Source organism: Megascapheus bottae, chromosome 26 (assembly GCF_031878675.1).
Source record: "Megascapheus bottae isolate mThoBot1 chromosome 26, mThoBot2.hap1, whole genome shotgun sequence".
NCBI classification, from domain to species: Eukaryota; Metazoa; Chordata; class Mammalia; order Rodentia; family Geomyidae; genus Megascapheus; species Megascapheus bottae.
In genome coordinates, this window is record NC_143534.1 from 23,206,003 (window position 1) to 23,224,002 (window position 18,000).

Sequence of the window (18,000 nt, forward strand, 5' to 3'; positions counted from 1 at the left end):
AAAAATTAAGGGACAGGAGCCAAAAGTTTGGCTTAGTGGTAGAGTGCTTGCCTAGCATGTACGAAGACCTGGGTTTGATTCCTCGGTACCGGAAGTGGTACTGTGGCTCAAGTGGCTAGTTTTGAGAAAAAGGACAGTGATCAGGCCTTGAGTTCAAGCCCCAGGACTGGCAAAAAAAAAAAGGGGGGGACAAGGTGCAGGCCCTGGGCTTAACCATAAGTACTGGCATAAATAGGCACAGCTACAGGGGTACTAAGAGGGTAAGGTGCCATATCACATGAAATATTAAGCTACTTACACAGAGTTATGCACACAACAGAGGAAACACAGATTAGGGGACTCAGAGGCCCAGCCTTCTTCAATCCCAGGGGCCCCCTGGGGTGGACAGGTCAATATCTGTCAGTCTGGGTTCTAGATGTCCAGCCAGGACGAGCAAGGGCTTCTGTTCCACGTAGGAAGGCACCTCTGATCTGCTCAGGCGCAGTGAACAGCACAGCGAGCCCCAACCGAGGCCCTTAGGTGTGCTAGCCAGGGGACACAGATGGTTTGGGGAGGAAGGGATGAGTTTGATTTCAGCCCCAAAGCCAGCAGCCATGAGTGGGACAGTGGTTTGTTCTATTAACTTCCTTTGTCAAGATTTTTTTGGGGGGAGAAGAGGCCCTCAGAATCTCAATTAGTGTATATGAGTCCGCAGGGTAGACTGTGGGGTATATGTGACAGCCAGTCACACCCCCTCTTCAATGACACAGCCCGAGCTTTCTTTGGGGGAGTGTCTTGGCAGACACTCTAGTCCAGCACTTTTAGGGAATCACCTGAGCAAGAAGGGTAGCCCACATCTAGCCACTCATCCGGGGAGGCCCAACTCAAAGATGGCACAAAATGCTGCTGTCATTCCAGATCTCTCAATGGCAGCATTACAGGAACCCAAAATTTGATTCTTTCTATGAGGGCAATCACACCCTACCCAGCCCCAGCTCCAGCAATTTGCTCATCAATAGGAAAAATGAGACAAATGTGGCACTTACTTAAAGAATCATAAACTTCCATACTGACCCCAAGGAAGAAAAAAAAACCTGATAGAAATAACCACTTACAACCATTAAAAAAAATTAGCTACAGGCTCACTGAATTTTATAGGTTAGGATGGAATAGACATTATACAAAACAGCAAAAGGGTGAGAGCTCTCTAATTGACTTTTATGGAAGTAGAATACATTTATATTAAGATTAGTAAAGTTTAGTGTGATAAGAAAAATGTATGGACAAATCTGATAAACAGTAAAGTTATGACGGAGTGGGATTTATGACAGGAGAACACATTAATGGATTACATTAACACATTAAAAGACAGAGAGTATATTTTACACCAGATTGTTGGTAGCTCACGCCTGTAATCTTGGTTACTCAGGAGGCTGACATCTGAGAAGGTTCAAAGACAGACCAGGTACTAAAGTTTGTGAGACTCTTATCTCTAATTAACCACTAGAAAACAGAAACCAGGTGCTATGGCTCAAGGGGTAGAGCATAGCCTTTAGCTGAAGAGCTCAGGGACAGCACCCGGGCCCAGAGATCAAGTCCCATGGTCTGAACAAAAAACAACAAAAAAATGTATATTTTGGGCCAGGAGTTTGGCCTAATAGTTGAGTGCTTGCCTAGCATGCACAAAGACCCAGGTTCGATTCCTCCGTACCACATACATAGAAAAAAGCTAGAAATGGAGCTGAAGCTCAAGTGGGCCAGTTCTGGGCTTGAACTTAGGGTCAAAACACTATCCCTGAGCCTCTTTCTGCTCAAGGCTAGCACTCTACACTTGAGCCACATCTCCACTTCTGTTTTTTTTTTTTCCCTGAGTAGTTTATAAGAGTTTCACAGGGGCCAGGAGTTTGGCCTAGTGGTTAAAGTGCTTGCCTAGCATGCATGAAGACCCGGGTTCGATTCCTCAGTACCACATATAGAAAAAAGCCGGAAGTTGTGCTGAGGCTCAAGTGGTAGAGCTGTAGCCTTGAGAAAGTCCAAGGACAGTGCTCAGGCCCTGAACTCAAGCCCAGGACTGGCAAAAAAAAAAAAAAAAAAAAAAAAAGAGTTTCACAGACATTCTCCCCTGAGCTGGCTTCAAATCTCAATTCTCATATCTCAGTCTCTGGAATAGCCAAGATTATAATGTAAGCCACTGGTACTTGGCTTCAATACCATTTTTTCTTTAGTTTTATTTTTTGGTGCCAGTTTTAGGGCTTAAACTCCAGGCCTGGACACTGTCCTTGAGCTTTTGTGCTCAAGGTCAGTGCTCTACCACTTAAGTCACATCTCCCCCTCATGTGAGCATATAGAATTATCATCATTACAATAACTACAAAAGAAAGATATTATACCCTATTATGTCCTATTATGACCCTATATTAGGGACACATACCTGCATTTTTTTTTTTGCCAGTCTTGGGCTTGAGCTCAGGGCCTGAGCACTGTTCTTGGACTTTCTCAAGGCTAGTGCTCTACCACTTGAGCCTCAGCACCACTTCCAGCTTTTTTCTATGTATGTGGTACTGAGGAATCGAACCTGGGTCTTTGTGCATGCTAGGCAAGCACTCTACCATTAGGCTAAACCCCTGGGGCCCCAACACCTGCATTTTTCTTTGGAATTACGTCTGGGTTCAACTCAGATAAAGTTACTATGACCATCATGCAAATGGCTGGTCCCAACCCAGAGGAGAGCCAAGAAAAAGAAAACAGAGGGGCTGGGAATTTGATCTAGTAGTAGAGTGCTTGCCTAGCATGCAGGAAGACCAGGGTTCAATTCCTTGGCACCATATACATAGAAAAGGCTGGAAGTAATGTTGTGGCTCAAGTTGTGATTCTAGCCTTGAGAAAGTCCAAGGACTGTGTTCAAGCCCTGAGTTCAAGCCCCAGGGCTGGCAAAAAAAAAAAAAGGAAGAAAAGAAAATAGAGAAATCTCCTGGAGCTTTGAGAGATTTTTTTTCATAATGACATTTTCTACCTTTTACTTTTAAGAGGTAATTATTTTCTTCTAAAAATAGATGATTTCTAGCCGGCTACTGGTGCTCATGCACCAGCTAGCTACTCAGGAGGCTGACATCTCAGGACTGAGGTTCAAAGCCAGCTCTGGCAGACAAATCCTTAAGACTCTTTTTTTGGGGGGGAGTCGGTTGTGGGACTTGGGCAATATCCCTGAGCTCTTCCGCTCCAGGCTATCACTCTACCACTTGAGCCACAGTGCCACTTCATTTTTCTGGTGGTTAGTTGGAGATAAGATTCTCACAGACTGCCTGGGCTGGCTTTGAACTGTGGTCCTCATATCTCAGCTTCCTGAGTAGCTGGGATTACAGGCATGAGCCATCAGCACCTGGCCTTATTTACTTATCTCCAATTAACCATCAAAACTAAGACTAGAAATGGAACTGCAGCTCAAGTGGTAGAGTACCAGCTTCAAATGAAATATTCAAAGCAAGAGCATGTGGTCATGAATTCAACACACACACACACACACACACACACACACACACACACACACACACACACACATACACGCACACACGCACACGCAGAGTCCATTTGCTTATGACTGTCCATAACTCTTTCTGAACAATGAGGCCAGGTTCAAGTAATTATGAAAGACACTGTGGGAGACACCAAAGCCTACCTATTTATGACCTGGCCTTTCACAGAGAATACATTTCATATACATTTCATTTCCTGCCTTCACGTAGTTGCTCATAATTTTGGAACTGTTTGGAAGGCATAACAATATTGATTTGAATTGCTTTGCAGAGAACCTGTGTGTTGCGGTACAGGAAACTCCTCCACTCTTCCCAGGATCCTAGCAAGACTGGAAAGCATTGTCCTGCAACTGGCCTTCAGACGAGACACCACAGAGCTGTACCTGTCCTCTCACTCTCTCTTTCTTGTGCATCCTCTCGACCATTCGCTTGCTTTCTTTTTCTTTCTCCTAGTTCTGGGACTTGAACTCAGGGCCTGCTCATTGCCCCTTAGCCTTTTCTGCTCAAGGCTGGCACTCTACCACTTGAGCCACAGCTCCACTTCTGACTTTTTTGGCAGTCAATTAGAGATCTTCAAAACAAACAGCAAAAAGCGAGGATGGAGATGGAGTTTAAGTAGCAGAGCTTTGGGGAGTTCGAACTCCAGTGCTAAACAACAACAACAAAAAGAGTAAATGCAGCTTAGTGTCACATAGCTGTAATTCCAACCAGGAGGTGGAGAGCAGGAAGATCAAAATTTGAGGCCAGCCTGACGTGCATCCCCCAACAAAGATTAAATATAATGTTTTCTAAAAGATATTTGATTTAGCACTCAAGCATTTTTCCAACGTCTCCGAATGAAAAAAGACTGTTGTGTGTGTGTGTGTGTGTGTGTGTGTGTGTGTGTGTGTGTTGTATTGTAGAAGGAGCCACCAAGAATGTAATTTCAGACCTACTAAAAATATGCAAGCTGACCTCTAGAGGGAGCCAAATTAATAAAGAAATAAAATGACATCTTGTATGGGGTCCTTGGTCTTAGACAAAAATTCAAAATGAGACCTGTATGAAAAGTAATTATAATAAAAAAAGGAATGTTTTTTTTCTTACTTGTTTTACTTTGCTGGGGGTCAAACTTGGAACCTTGCACTTGCTAAAATCAGGGCCCCTGTTTCTTGAGCTATTTCCCAGACCTTTTCCCCTAATGTAGCCATCTGTCTATTTATTCATCCTGAGCTTTTTTTTTTTTCATCCTGAGTTTTTGTGCTCAAGGGTAGCACTCTATTAATTTGAGCCACAGTTCCACTTTTGATTTTTGGTTGTTAATTGGAGATAGGCGTTTCCCTGCATTTCCTGCTTGGGCTGAGTTTGAACTTTGGTCCTCAGATCTCAGCCTCCTGAGTAGCTAGGATTACAGGTGTGAATCACTTGCACTCCACCCTTTACTATTTTTCAGATAGGGTCTGTGTGGATGCTTCAGCTGGCCTGGACTGAGATCCATCTGTTTATACTTCCTACAAAGCAAGGACAGCAGACGTGTGCCACTGTGTTGACTTGTTGACAGAAATGGTGATTCATGTTTATGCCAAGGTGACCTTAAACCATGATCCTTCTAAACTTTTCCTCCCAAGTAGCTAGGATTACAGCATGAGCCACCACTTCCTGGCTTTCCCCCCCCTCCCTTCTTCCTTCCTTCCTTCCTTCCTCCCTCCCTTCCTTCCTTCCCTTCCTCTCTCCCTCCCTCCCTCCCTCCCTCCCTCCCTCCCTTCCTCCTTCCTTCCTTCCTTCCTTCCTCCCTCCCTTCTCCCCAGCTCCCCCCCACCTCTTTTTTTCTGGCTGTCTGTAACATAAATAACACTTTATCACTGATGGTTTACAACTGGAACCTAGCTTCTCAGGAGGCTGAGATCTGGGGATCATGATTTGATCATGATTTGGGCAATAAAGTCTGTGAGATCCTTATCTCCAATTAACCACCAAAAAGCTAGAAGTGGAGCTGTGGCTCAAAGTGGTAGAGCACTAGCCTTGAACAAAAATGCTAAGGGATAGTGCCCAGACACTGGGTTCAAGGCCATGACTGACCAGAGGGGGAAAATGCCTGTTTTACAAGCCTATGAGTTTATCGTAAGAATTATAACCCCAAAATGGAGGTCACTTGCTTGGTGGTAGAAGGAGAAAGGAGGGTTCTTGGGAGGTAGAACTTAGAGGTTTACAGCTGGAGGCCCAGGCGGAAAAAAGTTAGTGAGACTCCAGGTGAAGTAATAAACCTGACAGGTGGGAAGCATAAGTAGGAGAATTAGAGCCTAAGGCCAGCCCCAGAGGAAGACATGAGACTGTCCAAAATAACTAAAAAAACCCTAGGGCTGGAGGCATGGTTCAAGTGGTACCTGCCTAACAAGCAGGAGTCCCTGAGTTCAAATCCCAATATTGCAAGAAAACTAACTACAACATCAACAACATCAAAACAGAAACAAATATCCATTATTATGATGATGGAGGCTCTATAATCCACTTAGTTTTACTGAATACTTTCTTATGCCTCATGGTTAGGCAATAGTTATTCCGATCCAAGCATACAAAAATAGTTTCTAAGCTTTCAGCATGTAAATTCTGAGTGTGTATATGCTCTTACTACTTGGACTGCAGCCTTGTGCTATTCTAATCCTCCACAAAACAGCCTGATTCTATTGCTCATAGTTCAAAGCCAGCCCGAGACTCTTATCTCCAATTAAGCACACCCACGAAAGATGAAAGTTGTGCTATGGCTCAGATAGTAACAAACTAGTCTTGCGCAAAACCCCCCAAAACTCAGGTTCTGTGCCTCGACCCAGAGTTCAAGCCCCAGGACTGGCACCAAAAAAAGAAAAATAAATAAATAAAAATAATTTTCCATGCCTGAAGGAACAATGGTAGACTCATTCAGCCAGAAGTCTACATAGCAAAGGATTTTTTTCTTAAAGAAATCGCTCAAGTGGGGAGGGAAATTGGGACAAAATCATGAGAAGGGGTATCAAGGTTTGAGAAGTAATGCACCCACTACCTGACGAATATGACTATACATTACCCCACAATAAAATAAAATAAAATAAACAGAAATAGCTGAAAGGCTGTTCTCCATTGATAAACATTCTGTCCTCTTCGTAGCTGCAGTCCGATGTAGTAAAAGTTGAATGGCAGATGTGCTGGCATCCTGGGGAATGTTAAAGTCTCTCAATGTCAAAGTAGTCTCTCAATGGTGAATCCCATAATCAGTCCAGCATTGAAATAGTTCTTGGAAGTCTTTGTAATTTGATAGCTACTATTTTTATTAGAAAAATATTTTAATAGCATATGTTAATTGTACAGAGTGCCATTTCTGACTTTTTCCGTTTATGTGGTGAATCAAACTTAGGGCTTCATGCATGGTGGGCAAGCACTTTACCACTAATCCACATTCCCAGCCCATTTTATTTATTTATTTTTTTGATGGTTAATTGGAGATTAGAGTTCTTTTTTGCCAGGGCTGGCTTTGAACTGAGAGCTCAGATCACAGACTCCTTAGTATTAAGATTTCAGGCATAAGCCCCCAACCCCAGCTAATGATCCATGTAAAAAAACAAAACTCGACATAATGGCAAAGACGTTTATACATAAGCAGCTACATACTCTTATCTATTCTTCCTTCTAAATAAAAGAATACATCTTCTGAAAAAGGTATGAGGCTTGATAGCTACTATTTTTAAAAATTATTGCTGTTATAAAGATGATATACAAAGGGGGTATATCAATTTTTGGATAATGTTACCCCTTCCTTGGTTTTTGCCCAGTTTTCCCCCCCATCCCCACCCCCAAGTTGTGTAGTTCATTTTCAACTTGGTGTCTACTAAGTACTGCTGCTGCTGCATTCGTTCTTCCAATGTCTGTGCTCCCCCTTACCCTCCCAAAGACAGATAACTGAACAAACAAGACAAAAAGAGAAGAGAACCAGCATTCCCTGGAGTTTCCATTTCCTGGGAAGCATGTTGATAAATATTGTTTTATATGATTACATGCACATAGGCGTTGTGCCTTTGTGTTCTTCTCCTGAGTATCGGCCTTTGGTCTCACTGTATGTGAAGGCCCAGTGTCTTGCATAATTTATCAGGTCCCCCTGTGTTTTTAGATCTAGCTTTTGCATATGAGAGAAAACACATGCTGTTTGTCTCTCTAAGCGTGTCTTACCTCACCTAACATGGATTTTTCTAGGTCCATTCATTTCCTTGCAAATGACATAAAATTCCATTGTGTATAGGTACATTTTTTGTACCTATTTCATTTATTGTAGTGCATCTGGGCTGTTTGCACAACTATTGTGAATAGGGCAGCAGTGAACATGAATGTACAAGTGTCTTTGCAGTATCCTGACTCATGATGTTCTGGGTCGATGCCGGAGAGTACTATGGCTGGGTCATAGGGTCATTTAGTAGATTGCAGTCCAAAGTGGTTGTTTCAGTTTACATTCCCATCAATAGTGCAGAAAGGTTCCTTTTCCCCGCATCCCCACCAGCCTCTGTTGTTCCAATTCACAATATTAGCCAGTCTAACTGGGGTAAGATGAGATCTCAAGAATTGTTTTGATTTGCAGTTCCTCAAGTGTTTCTTTGCCATTTTCACCTCTTCTTCTGAGAAGTGTCTCCTTAGTACTTTTGCCCAGTTAGTGATTGGTTTATTAGCTTTGGGTAGGACTGATTTCTTGAGCTCTTTGCATATTTTCGATATCGGGCCTTTGTTGGATGTATTGCAGGTAGAGATCTTCTCCCAGTCTTTCTAGTTTAGTAGTTATGTTTTTTGTTGCACAGAAACTTTTTATTTTGATGTAATTCCATTTGTTAAGTTTCTCTCCTATCCACTGTGCCCCCGGGGCACAGGCCGGGAGTGTGGCCTAGTGGTAGAGTGCTTGCCTTGCATGCATGAAGCCCTGGGTTTGATTCCTTGGTGCCACATACACAGAAAAATGCAGAAGTGGTGCTCTGGATCAAGTGGTAGAGCCCTAGTCTTTCAAAAGCTCAAGGACAATGCCCAGGCCCTGAGTTCAAGCCCCAGGGCTGTCAAGGAAAAAAAGGAAGAAAAAAAAGAAAATAAGGAAATTGTCAATTATTATTCGTAGCCTGACTATTATAGAAGTTATTCTTTAGCGTTCTAGATTAGCATTAGAGATAGCAACCAGGCTTCCTCCATTCCTGCTTTATGCAAGCTGGCATTTTGTGCTCCTTATTGTGGATTAGGAGTTGGTTTCCTGAGGAATTTGCTATGAATTGAAGATCAAGTTTCTATTTGGCCTGTTTTAAAGTTTTAATTTTTTTTCCCAGTCCTGGGCTTGAGCTCAAGGCCTGAACACTGTCCTTGGACTTTCTCAAGGCTAGAGCTCTACCACTTGAGCCTCAGCACCACTTCCAGCTTTTTTCTATATATCGAACCCTGGTCTTCGTGCATGCTAGGCAAGCACTTTAACCACTAGGCCAATCTCCTGGCTCCTAAAGTTTTAATTTTTAATTATGGAAGTGGAGCTGTGGCTCAAGTGGTAGAATACCAGCCTACAGTGAAAAAATCAAAGCAAAAGCAAAAGGCCCAGTACTGATACAAACACAAATAAATAATTATTATGCGCTTATAGAATTAAGATATTTAGCTAGGCACTGGTGCCTCATGACTATGATTCTAGTTATGCAGGAGGCTGAGATCAAAAAATTGTGGCTCTGAACCAGCGTAGGCAGGAAGGTCTGTGTGATTCTTATTTCCAGTTAACCACTAAAAAGCTAGAAGTGACTGGTAGAGAGTGAGGAAAGAGATGACATTGTCCAAATGTACTCTATACTTGACTTATATAACTGTAACTCCTCCCTCTGTATATCACCTTTATAATAAGAATAAATATACAAAAATTAAACTGGAAGTAGAGCTGTAGCTCAAGCAGTAGAGGGCCAGCCTTATTAGCACGTAGGCCTGAGTTCAAGCTCACCTTCCCACAGAACGAATTACTATATGATTGGGTAATTCTACTTCTGGATAAGATACCTCAAAGCATTCAAAGTAGAATTTTGAAGAGATATTTGTATATCCCATTTATATCTCAAGGTGGGTGCTACCTCAGGGTGAGAGTCCATGCAGAAAAACATTAGGACAGTCTTGCTTTATAACAACTTGCTGTTGAGGTGGACACCAGAGCTAATTTCTGTAAGATCTCATTATATTGAGGCACCTAACCAAGTCTTGGAAGTAGTCTGTTCATGAGAATGGAGCCCTCTTGACTCCATTACAGGGATCAGAGTTCAAAGCAAGTTTTGGTGGAAGATAAACTAAACTAAAATTAGATCACTGACGTGTGTGTGTGTGTGTGTGTGTGTGTGTGTGTGTGTGTGTTGATAGTGAGACTTGAATACACAGCCTAGCTTTTTCACTCAAGTCTTGTGTTTTACCTCTTAAGCAACATCCCCACTAGTGGATCTTGGGTGGTTAGTTGGAGTTAAGAGTCTCTCTTGTTTGTCTGCTCTAGGTAGCTTTGAACTGCAATCCTAGTATCTCAGCTTCCTGAGTAGCTAGGGCTAGAGGAACTCGGCAATACTGACCTATTTCAAGTTCAATGAGGGATACAATTAAAAGTTTCAATGTCTTAATTTGCACACACGCGTGTGTGTGTGTGTGTGTGTGTGTGTGTGTGTACAAGTGTGAGCACCAGTCCTGGGGCTTGAGCTTTGTAGAAGGTGCTGTCCCTGACCGTTGTTTATTCAAGGCTGGTGCTCTACTACTTTGAGCTATAGCTCACTTCAACTTTTTGCTGGCTAATTGGAGATAAATAAAAGTCTCATGGACTTTCTTCTGCCTGGGCTGGCTTTGAGCCTGATTCCTAAACCTTATCATCTTGATTAACTTGGATTATAGATGTGAGCCACCACTAATTGGCATATTTGATTTTTTTTGTCTGAAGAGGTAGCTATTTATCTGTATTTCAGAAAGACATCCCTAGACTTTCGTTATTTCAGAACCTAAGACCTCCTCCGTCACAAATGGGCCATTTGGTGGTTAAGAAGATTGTTTTTGTTTATCTAGCAAACTTATTTATATAGGATGATCCATTTCCTCTAAAGTCACATTGGCGCAATGTTACTGCTTCCTAGATAAGGGAACATCTTGCAAAAGTCCCCAGTCTAACTTGTGATGTTGTAGTGCTAACCTAGAACAATATTTTGTGTTAGTCGGTATGTGTGGTTACGAAATGCTTATTGATTACTAAAATAAGGTAGCTAGTGGGGAAAAATAAATAATTCAGAAATCTGTGGAGCAAAGTATGTAAGGAAGAAGATTAAAAATGAAGATTTGGGGTGCAATAGAACAGCATTCTTTCTCCTCTCAACTTCCCACAGCCCAAATTCACAGACCAAACCATGGAGGAAAAAGGATACCCCATCATCATGGTTTCCTGTGTGTGTGTGTGTGTGTGTGTGTGTGTGTGTGTGTGTGTGTGTGTGTGTGTGTGTGTGTGTGTGTTGAAGGGCATTAGGAATAAAGCTGTAGGCTTGTGAAAGGAGATGAGAGTGCCCCAGGAGGGTGTGGCTTAACTATGACTCACAAGGGACATTGTTACAGGTGTGCAGGACTTTGGGTGAGAGGTCTGGGGGATCAGGAAGAGGTGTACAGTCCTTGGGGGCCAGGGCCACTGTGACCATCCTGCTGAAATCCAGCTGGCAGGTGGGCTCCTCCCTCGCTCCTGGAGAGCTGCGGGCCAAGGCATGGCGGTGAGCACAGGAAACAGAACTGAATAGGCTCGGGGGAGGCACATCTCAGGACGCATGCGTGTCACAAAGTGTAGGCAACAAGTTGGGTCTCAATGGCTCATGCCGGTATCCCTAGCTACTCAGGAAGTTGAGATCTTACCATCCCAGTTCACAACAGCCCCTGTAGGAAAGTCCATGAGACTCTTGTCTTCAATGAACGAGCAAAAAGCTGGAGGTAGAGCTGTGGACCCAGAGGTCCTGCTTGAATGCAGAAGCCAAGCAAGAGTGTGGGGTCCTGAGTTTAACCATTTGTGCTGGCACAAGAAAAGGAAGTGGTGGGGGGATCACAGAGCAGGTGCTTGGTGGCTCAGGCCCTTAATCCTAGCTACTCAAGAAGCTGAGGTCTGAGGATCATGGTTCAAAGCCAGCTTGGGTAGAAAAGTCCATGAAAATCTTATCTCCAAACTATCAAAAAGCCAGAAGTGGAGCTGTGACTCAAGTGGTAGAGCACTAGCCTTGAGCATAAAAGCTCAGGAACAGCACCCAAGCCTTGAGTTCAAGCCCCAGGACCATCAAAAACAAAACAAAAAAATAAAGAAATGAAGGTGTGTTCATTTGTTTTCAGGCAATGAAGCAAGGACCTTCACCCATGTGTTTGAACCTTCAGTGCAGATTTCAGAAAATCACTAAAATGTAAGTTCGTTTAGCTTACATTCAGACTGAAAAAAACAACAGTGATAGCATCTTGGTCACATCTTATTTTTTCAGATGAAAATTAATCTTGATTTTTGAACCTTTTTCTTTTTACCGTATGTCATTCTTGATACAAATCAAGCAAGTCTTCATTAGCATGTATTTTTGTACAAGCTGGGTTTTATGGTGATATTTCTCCACATACACACAACCTATCCAGATAGACCTCTGGACCTATATTATTCTCTCCTCTGAACAATTTCGGTGGGTCATTGCTCTATTTTCATACATGCAAATAAACTACTTCCACTGGGGGGGGGGTGCAGTGTTGCACGCATGCGCACAAGCCAGAGCCAGAGCTTAAATTTAGGGCCTTGATCGCTTGCTTGGCTTTTTTGCTCAAGACTGGCTCTACCACTTGATCCATACTTCTACTCCCACCTTTCTGCTGGTTAAGTGGAGATAAGAGTCTCACAGACTTTAGTGCCTGGGCTGGCTTTGAACCATTATCCTCAGATCTCAACCTCCTGAGGAGGTGTGAGCCACCGGAGTCCAGCAGCTCCAAACATTTTGAATAAGGGATATATACCCTGTAGTCTTAGTTTAAAGTTGTACATGTTTATGGGGGCACGCTTGTCATTCAAAACATGTTTATAGTCTGTATTCATCAAATCAGGTAATAAGGATTTCCAGGTCTTCAACCATTAATCATATTTATGTCTTGGGAATGTTGTAATTTTCTAGTTGATCTAAAACACACCATAGGTTGTTTTACTGTGTCATTTATAAAACAAATAGTTTACTCATTTTACCAACAGTAATTGACTTATTTTGTTTGCCTAATAAATGAGCCATGTGAACCCTATATTTATTTATTTTGGTGCTGGTTTTGGGGTTTGAACTGAAGGCCTGGCAATGTCCTTGGGTTTTCTCAAGGTTATCACTCTACTACTTGAGTCACAGCACCATCTGGCCTTTTCTGTGTATGTGGTGTTGAAGAAGTGAACCCAGGGCTTCGTGCATGCTAGGCAGTCACTCTACCACTAGGCCACACTTCCGTGCCCCCACCTCCTTTTATTTTTCCTCTCAAGTCTAGTGCTCTACCACTTGAGCCTCAGCTCCATGAAAGTTGACTTGGATCTTGTTAATTATACCTTAGTTACATTCATCCTTTTCCTGAGCACTTTAATTAAGACTCTCTGTTAGAAGCTCATTTATTTTTAGTTGCATCCGATTAATGAAGTCACATCCTTTTGTTATTTATTTATTTATTTTCTTGCCAGTCCTGGGGCTTGATCTCAGGGTGTGAGCACTGTCCTGGGGCTTTCTCAAGGCTAGGTCTTCATGCATGCTAGGCAGGTGCTCTACTACTAGGCCAAACTCCTGGCCCTGTCCTTTCCTTTTTAATTTGCTGGTTGTTTAACCGTCTTGTTGTTTTTTTTTTTTTTTTAATTTTGTTTTGTTTACAGTTTTGGGGAATTTTTGTTTGTTGGTAGTATTAGGTTTTGAACTTAATCTCACACTTGTTCAGCTTGCTCATAGCTGGTGCCTTACAACTTGAGTCCTGGCTACAGATTTGCTTTTTTTTTTTTTTTTTGCCAGACTTAGGGCTTGAACTCAGGGCCCGAGCACTGTCCTTGGGCTTTCCTGAAGGCTAGCATTCTGCCACTTGAGCCACAGTACCACTTACAGCTTTTCTTATGTATGTGATACCAAGGAATCGAACCCCAGTCTTTGTGCATGCTAGGCAAGCACTCTATCACTAGCCAGACTCCCAGCCTCTCTGATTTGCTTTTTGCTGGTTATTTTAAAGATGGAATTTAGCAAACTTTTCTGCTTAGGCTGGCCTCAAATTTCAGTCTTCCAAATCTCAGCCTGCAGAGAATATAAGAATACAGCACAAGCATTTGGCCTAGATTTTAGTTTTGCTCCTGTTATGGATTTCAAGCTAGCCTGTTGTGGTTGGAGAAGACACTTTTTATAATCTCTATATATTTAAATATCATGAGACTTAATTTGTGGACTAATACAAGATCTGGAAAATGTCTCATATGCACTTAAGAAGAATATGTATTCGGTTGCTAGATAGAGAAATACAAATATTCTGTATTTGTCTATCAGTTGGTAAGCCCTCTATTTCCTTCATCGTCTCTCTCTTATTATCTTGCAACCATTACTATAGTCTTGGCATTTTTTCTTTGTACATTTAAACGGTCTGTTATTAGGTATATGTTTATTGTTACATATCAACTTGTTTATTTCCTTGGTCAGAGAATAAAATTAGGTAAAGGCTTTATTTATTTTTATTTTATTTTGGGGCAGTGCTGTGATTTGAACTGAGGAACTCATGCTTGCTGAGAAAGTTCTCTACCTTTGGAGTCACATCCCAGCCCTTTTTGTTTCAATTATTTTCTCAGATAGGGTCCTGGACTTTTTTTTTCTGATTGTGGGGCTTGAACTCTGGACCTGAGCGCTGTCCCTGAGCTTTTCAGCTTAAGGCTTGAGCCACAGAGCCACTTCCTATTTTGTAGAGGTTCATTGAAGACAGGAGTCTCAGGTTCTTTTGTGCCTGGGCTGGCTTTGAACCTTGATCCTCAGATCTCAGCCTCCTGAGTAGCTAGGATTACTGACATGTTTTTTTGTGTTTTTTTTGCCAGTCATAGGGCTTGAACTCAAGGCCTGAGCACTGTCCGTAGACTTTTCTCAAGGCTAGAGCTCTACCACTTGAGCCACAGCATCACTTCCGGCTTTTTTCTCTGTATGTGGTATTGAGGAATTGAACCAGGGTCTTCATGCATGCTAGGCAAGCACTCTACCACTAGGCCAAACTCCTGGGCCAAATAATTAGAATGAGCAATGTGTGTAGGGTTTCAGGGTAATCACAACAATTTCAGTGATAATTTTGTTATTTATTCAATTAGATCTGTAATTTTTATCTAAATAATATATTTCCTTGGAGTTTTTTTGCTTGTTCTGACTCCTGTGTATACCAGATCTTGACTCATGGAGCTAGAGTTGAGAATCTCTGGGACAGAGCGCTGGACACCAGACCAGTGCCTGACAGGGTTTACTGAGGCTCGAGGGGGTCTCAGCCTCTTGTCAGGGACAGGAGGGCATGTGATTTTTCTTAGTAGTGAAGAAGAGTGGAGCAAGCAGAGCCAGGGGTGTAGCTGAGCCTGGGGCAGCTATGAAACTGCTGTATGTGTCATTGGCCTAGTGGGCTCTAAGTGTCTTACACTGCTAGGGGCACACCTGAAGAAGAGGTTCTGGTTCACACTGTCAAAGCTTGCCTCACTCTTTGTGGCCCATGAGAGAGAGAGAGAGAGAGAGAGAGAGAGAGAGAGAGAGAGAGAGAGAGAGAGAGAGAGAGAGAGAGAGAGAGAGAGAGAGAGAGAGAGAATGTGTGTGTGTGTATTGCATTGGTCCTAGGATTTGACCGTTTCAACTCAGGGCCTAGGCACTGTCCTGAGCTTTTCAAAGCTAGTGTTCTACCATTGGAGCTACAGCTTCTACTTCTGGCTTTTTTTTTTGCCAGTCCTTGGACTTGAACTCATAACTTGGGCATTGTCCCTGAGCTTCTTTTGCTCAACACTAGCACTTTACCACTTAATCCACAGTGCCAATTCTGCCTTTTCTGTGGTATTGAAGAATTGAACCCAGGGCTTTGTGCATGCTAGATAAGCACTCTACCACTAAGCCACATTCCCAGCCCCTGGCTTTTTCCCCCACAGTGGTTAATTGTCGATATGAATTTCCCAGAAATGGGGGGACAAGGATAAACAAATGCAGCAATGGTACTGTGTTGGAAATGAACTTTACAACTTATGGGGCAAGAAAACACTGGGAGAAAACAAGGAAAGAGGTGACACTGTTCAAAAAGAAATATATTCACTACTGGTTTATGTAACTATAGCCCCTCTGTACATCACCTTTCCAATAAAAATTTGAAAAAAAAGAAAGTTATAACAGAGAGAGAAGTTTCACTGACTTTTGTCCCCCAACTTGCTTTGAATTGCAATCCTCAGATTTCAGCCTCTTGAGTAGCTGATTACAAGTGTAAGCTACCAGTACTGAGCATAAAGTATAATTAAATGAACATAAAAGGTGAAAATCATAAATATAAAATCTTAAATTTTGGGGGCCAGGAGTTTGGCCTAGTGGTTAAACTGCTTGCCTAGCATGCATGAAGACTCGGGTTTGATTCCTCGGTACCACATACATAGCAAAAAGCCAGAAGTGGTGCTGTGGCTCAAGTGGTAGAGCCCTAGCCTTGAGAAAAAAATCCAGGGACAGTGCTCAGGCCCTGAGCCCAAGCCCAGGGCTGGCAAAAAAAAAAAAAAAAAAAAAAAAAAAAAAATTCTCCCTTTCCCTCATGAACTGAGCAGGCAGTGTTCCATCACTTTACCTATAGGAGGCGCTCTTGTGCAGCATGGAAATATTTCTTGCTGGAGGTACACAAACCAGGAGAATAGAGTTCTTGGGCGGGGGGCTCTTCTCCACTTTTACACACTCATAGGCTGGCTAGTACTGCAGCTTTCACATGCAGTGGGGATGAACGACCCACTGTGGAGATGTGAGTTCTGTCTTTTGGCTACCTCTGAGTTCTTGGTTGAGCTTAGCAATGCCCAGAGGACAGCTGAGTAGTTGAAAAACTAATGATTTACCAGTTGATGAAGATGCTGGATGGACCTGTGGCTGGAAAAGCAAGAGGTAATTGAGTCCCAGTGGTCAGGGTTTCCCATCCAGGTTTCTGTGGGGTCAGACCTGAGGTTCTCCCCAGGCTGCTTGAGGCAGACAGACAAGGTGCCAGAGGAGCTAAAAGAGAGAGGCTTCCCTTGGCTTCCTTATTCCTTGCTTTTGTTCTACTACTTGAACAATGCCTCTAGTCCAGCATCTTATTGGTTAATTAGAGATAGACTTTTCAGATTTTTCTGTCCAGGCTTCCTTTGAACTTTGACCCTCCTGGTCTTTAGGATTGCAGGCATGAGCCACTGTCCTTGGACTTTCTCAAGGTTAGAGCTCTACCACTTGAACCTCAGCACCACTTCCAGCTTTTTTCTGTGTATGTGGTACCAAGGAATTGAACCTGGGCCTTTGTGCATGCTAGGCAAGCACTTTAACCACTAGGCCAAACTCCCGGCCCTGAAACAGCATCTTACTATGTAGCTGAGGCTGGTCTTGAACTCATGACCCTTCTGCCTAATACATGCTAATGTTACTCACTTTCCATTATTTAAAAGTGGTAAGGAAAGACACCATTTCATATTAACCAGTTTTGTTTTGCTCTTTAGCATGAGTGTGATTTCAGAGTTTAGGGTCTTCCTGAAGCCTGATGCCAAGAGCTATCTTACTCAACCTCTGCCACCACTAACTACCCCCATCGTCTCCATTTGCCCCTGTCATTCCGCATTCCCCCACTGCTTCACCCTGTGGAGTGAGAACCATGGCTGTGTTTCCACTTGGCCTCTACTCAAGTCAAATATTTTGCTTGTTTAAATTACATTTTGGAGTAATAAAGTTTAGTATACCAACATTACCAATTGTCTTAGGGCATTTGTGCTGCTATGACAACAAACCATAGGCTGAAAAGTTGATAAAGAACAGCATTTTTTTTTTTCCTCACCATTCTGGAGGCTGGGAAGTTCAGGACAGAGGTATGTCTGGTGAAGGATGTTCTCTGCTTCTATGGTGACACCTGGTGCTGGCCCCTCCAGAGGGGTGACTCTATCCTCTCATGATGGAAGTGACAAAAGGGCTGAACCCCCGTTCTCAAACTCTTTCATAAGGGAACCAATTGGTATTCACCAGGACAGAAGGATTTGATCTCCTAGGGGCTGCATCTCTAAATGCTAATACATTGGGCATTTAGGTTCAATAAGAAAATCTGAGAGGGGCGGGGAGTTTGGCCTAGTGGTTAAAGTGCTTGCCTAGCATGCACGAAGACCCGGGTTCGATTCCTCGGTACCACATACCTAGAAAAAAGCCAGAAGTGGTGCTGAGGCTCAAGTGGTAGAGCTCTAGCCTTGAGAAAGTCCAAGGACAGTGCTCAGGCCCTGAGATCAAGCCCAGGACTGGCAAAAAAAAAAAAA

At 42.9% G+C, this 18,000-nt stretch overlaps 1 protein-coding gene across 3 annotated transcripts in view; it reads left to right on the forward strand.

Annotated features, from left to right (window-relative positions):
• Window positions 1–11,127: 11,127 nt before the first annotated feature.
• The window catches only part of Ccny (cyclin Y), a 189,685-nt gene continuing 182,812 nt past the window's right edge, over window positions 11,128–18,000 (forward strand). For 2 of the 3 annotated variants that reach the window (XM_090319153.1, XM_090319152.1), the window contains exons 1-2: window positions 11,128–11,239; window positions 11,844–11,911. The gene's annotated coding sequence lies outside the window, so the exon portion shown is untranslated. The remainder of the gene's footprint in view (window positions 11,240–11,843; window positions 11,912–18,000) is intronic. The other variant, XM_090319154.1, reaches the window with a different exon arrangement.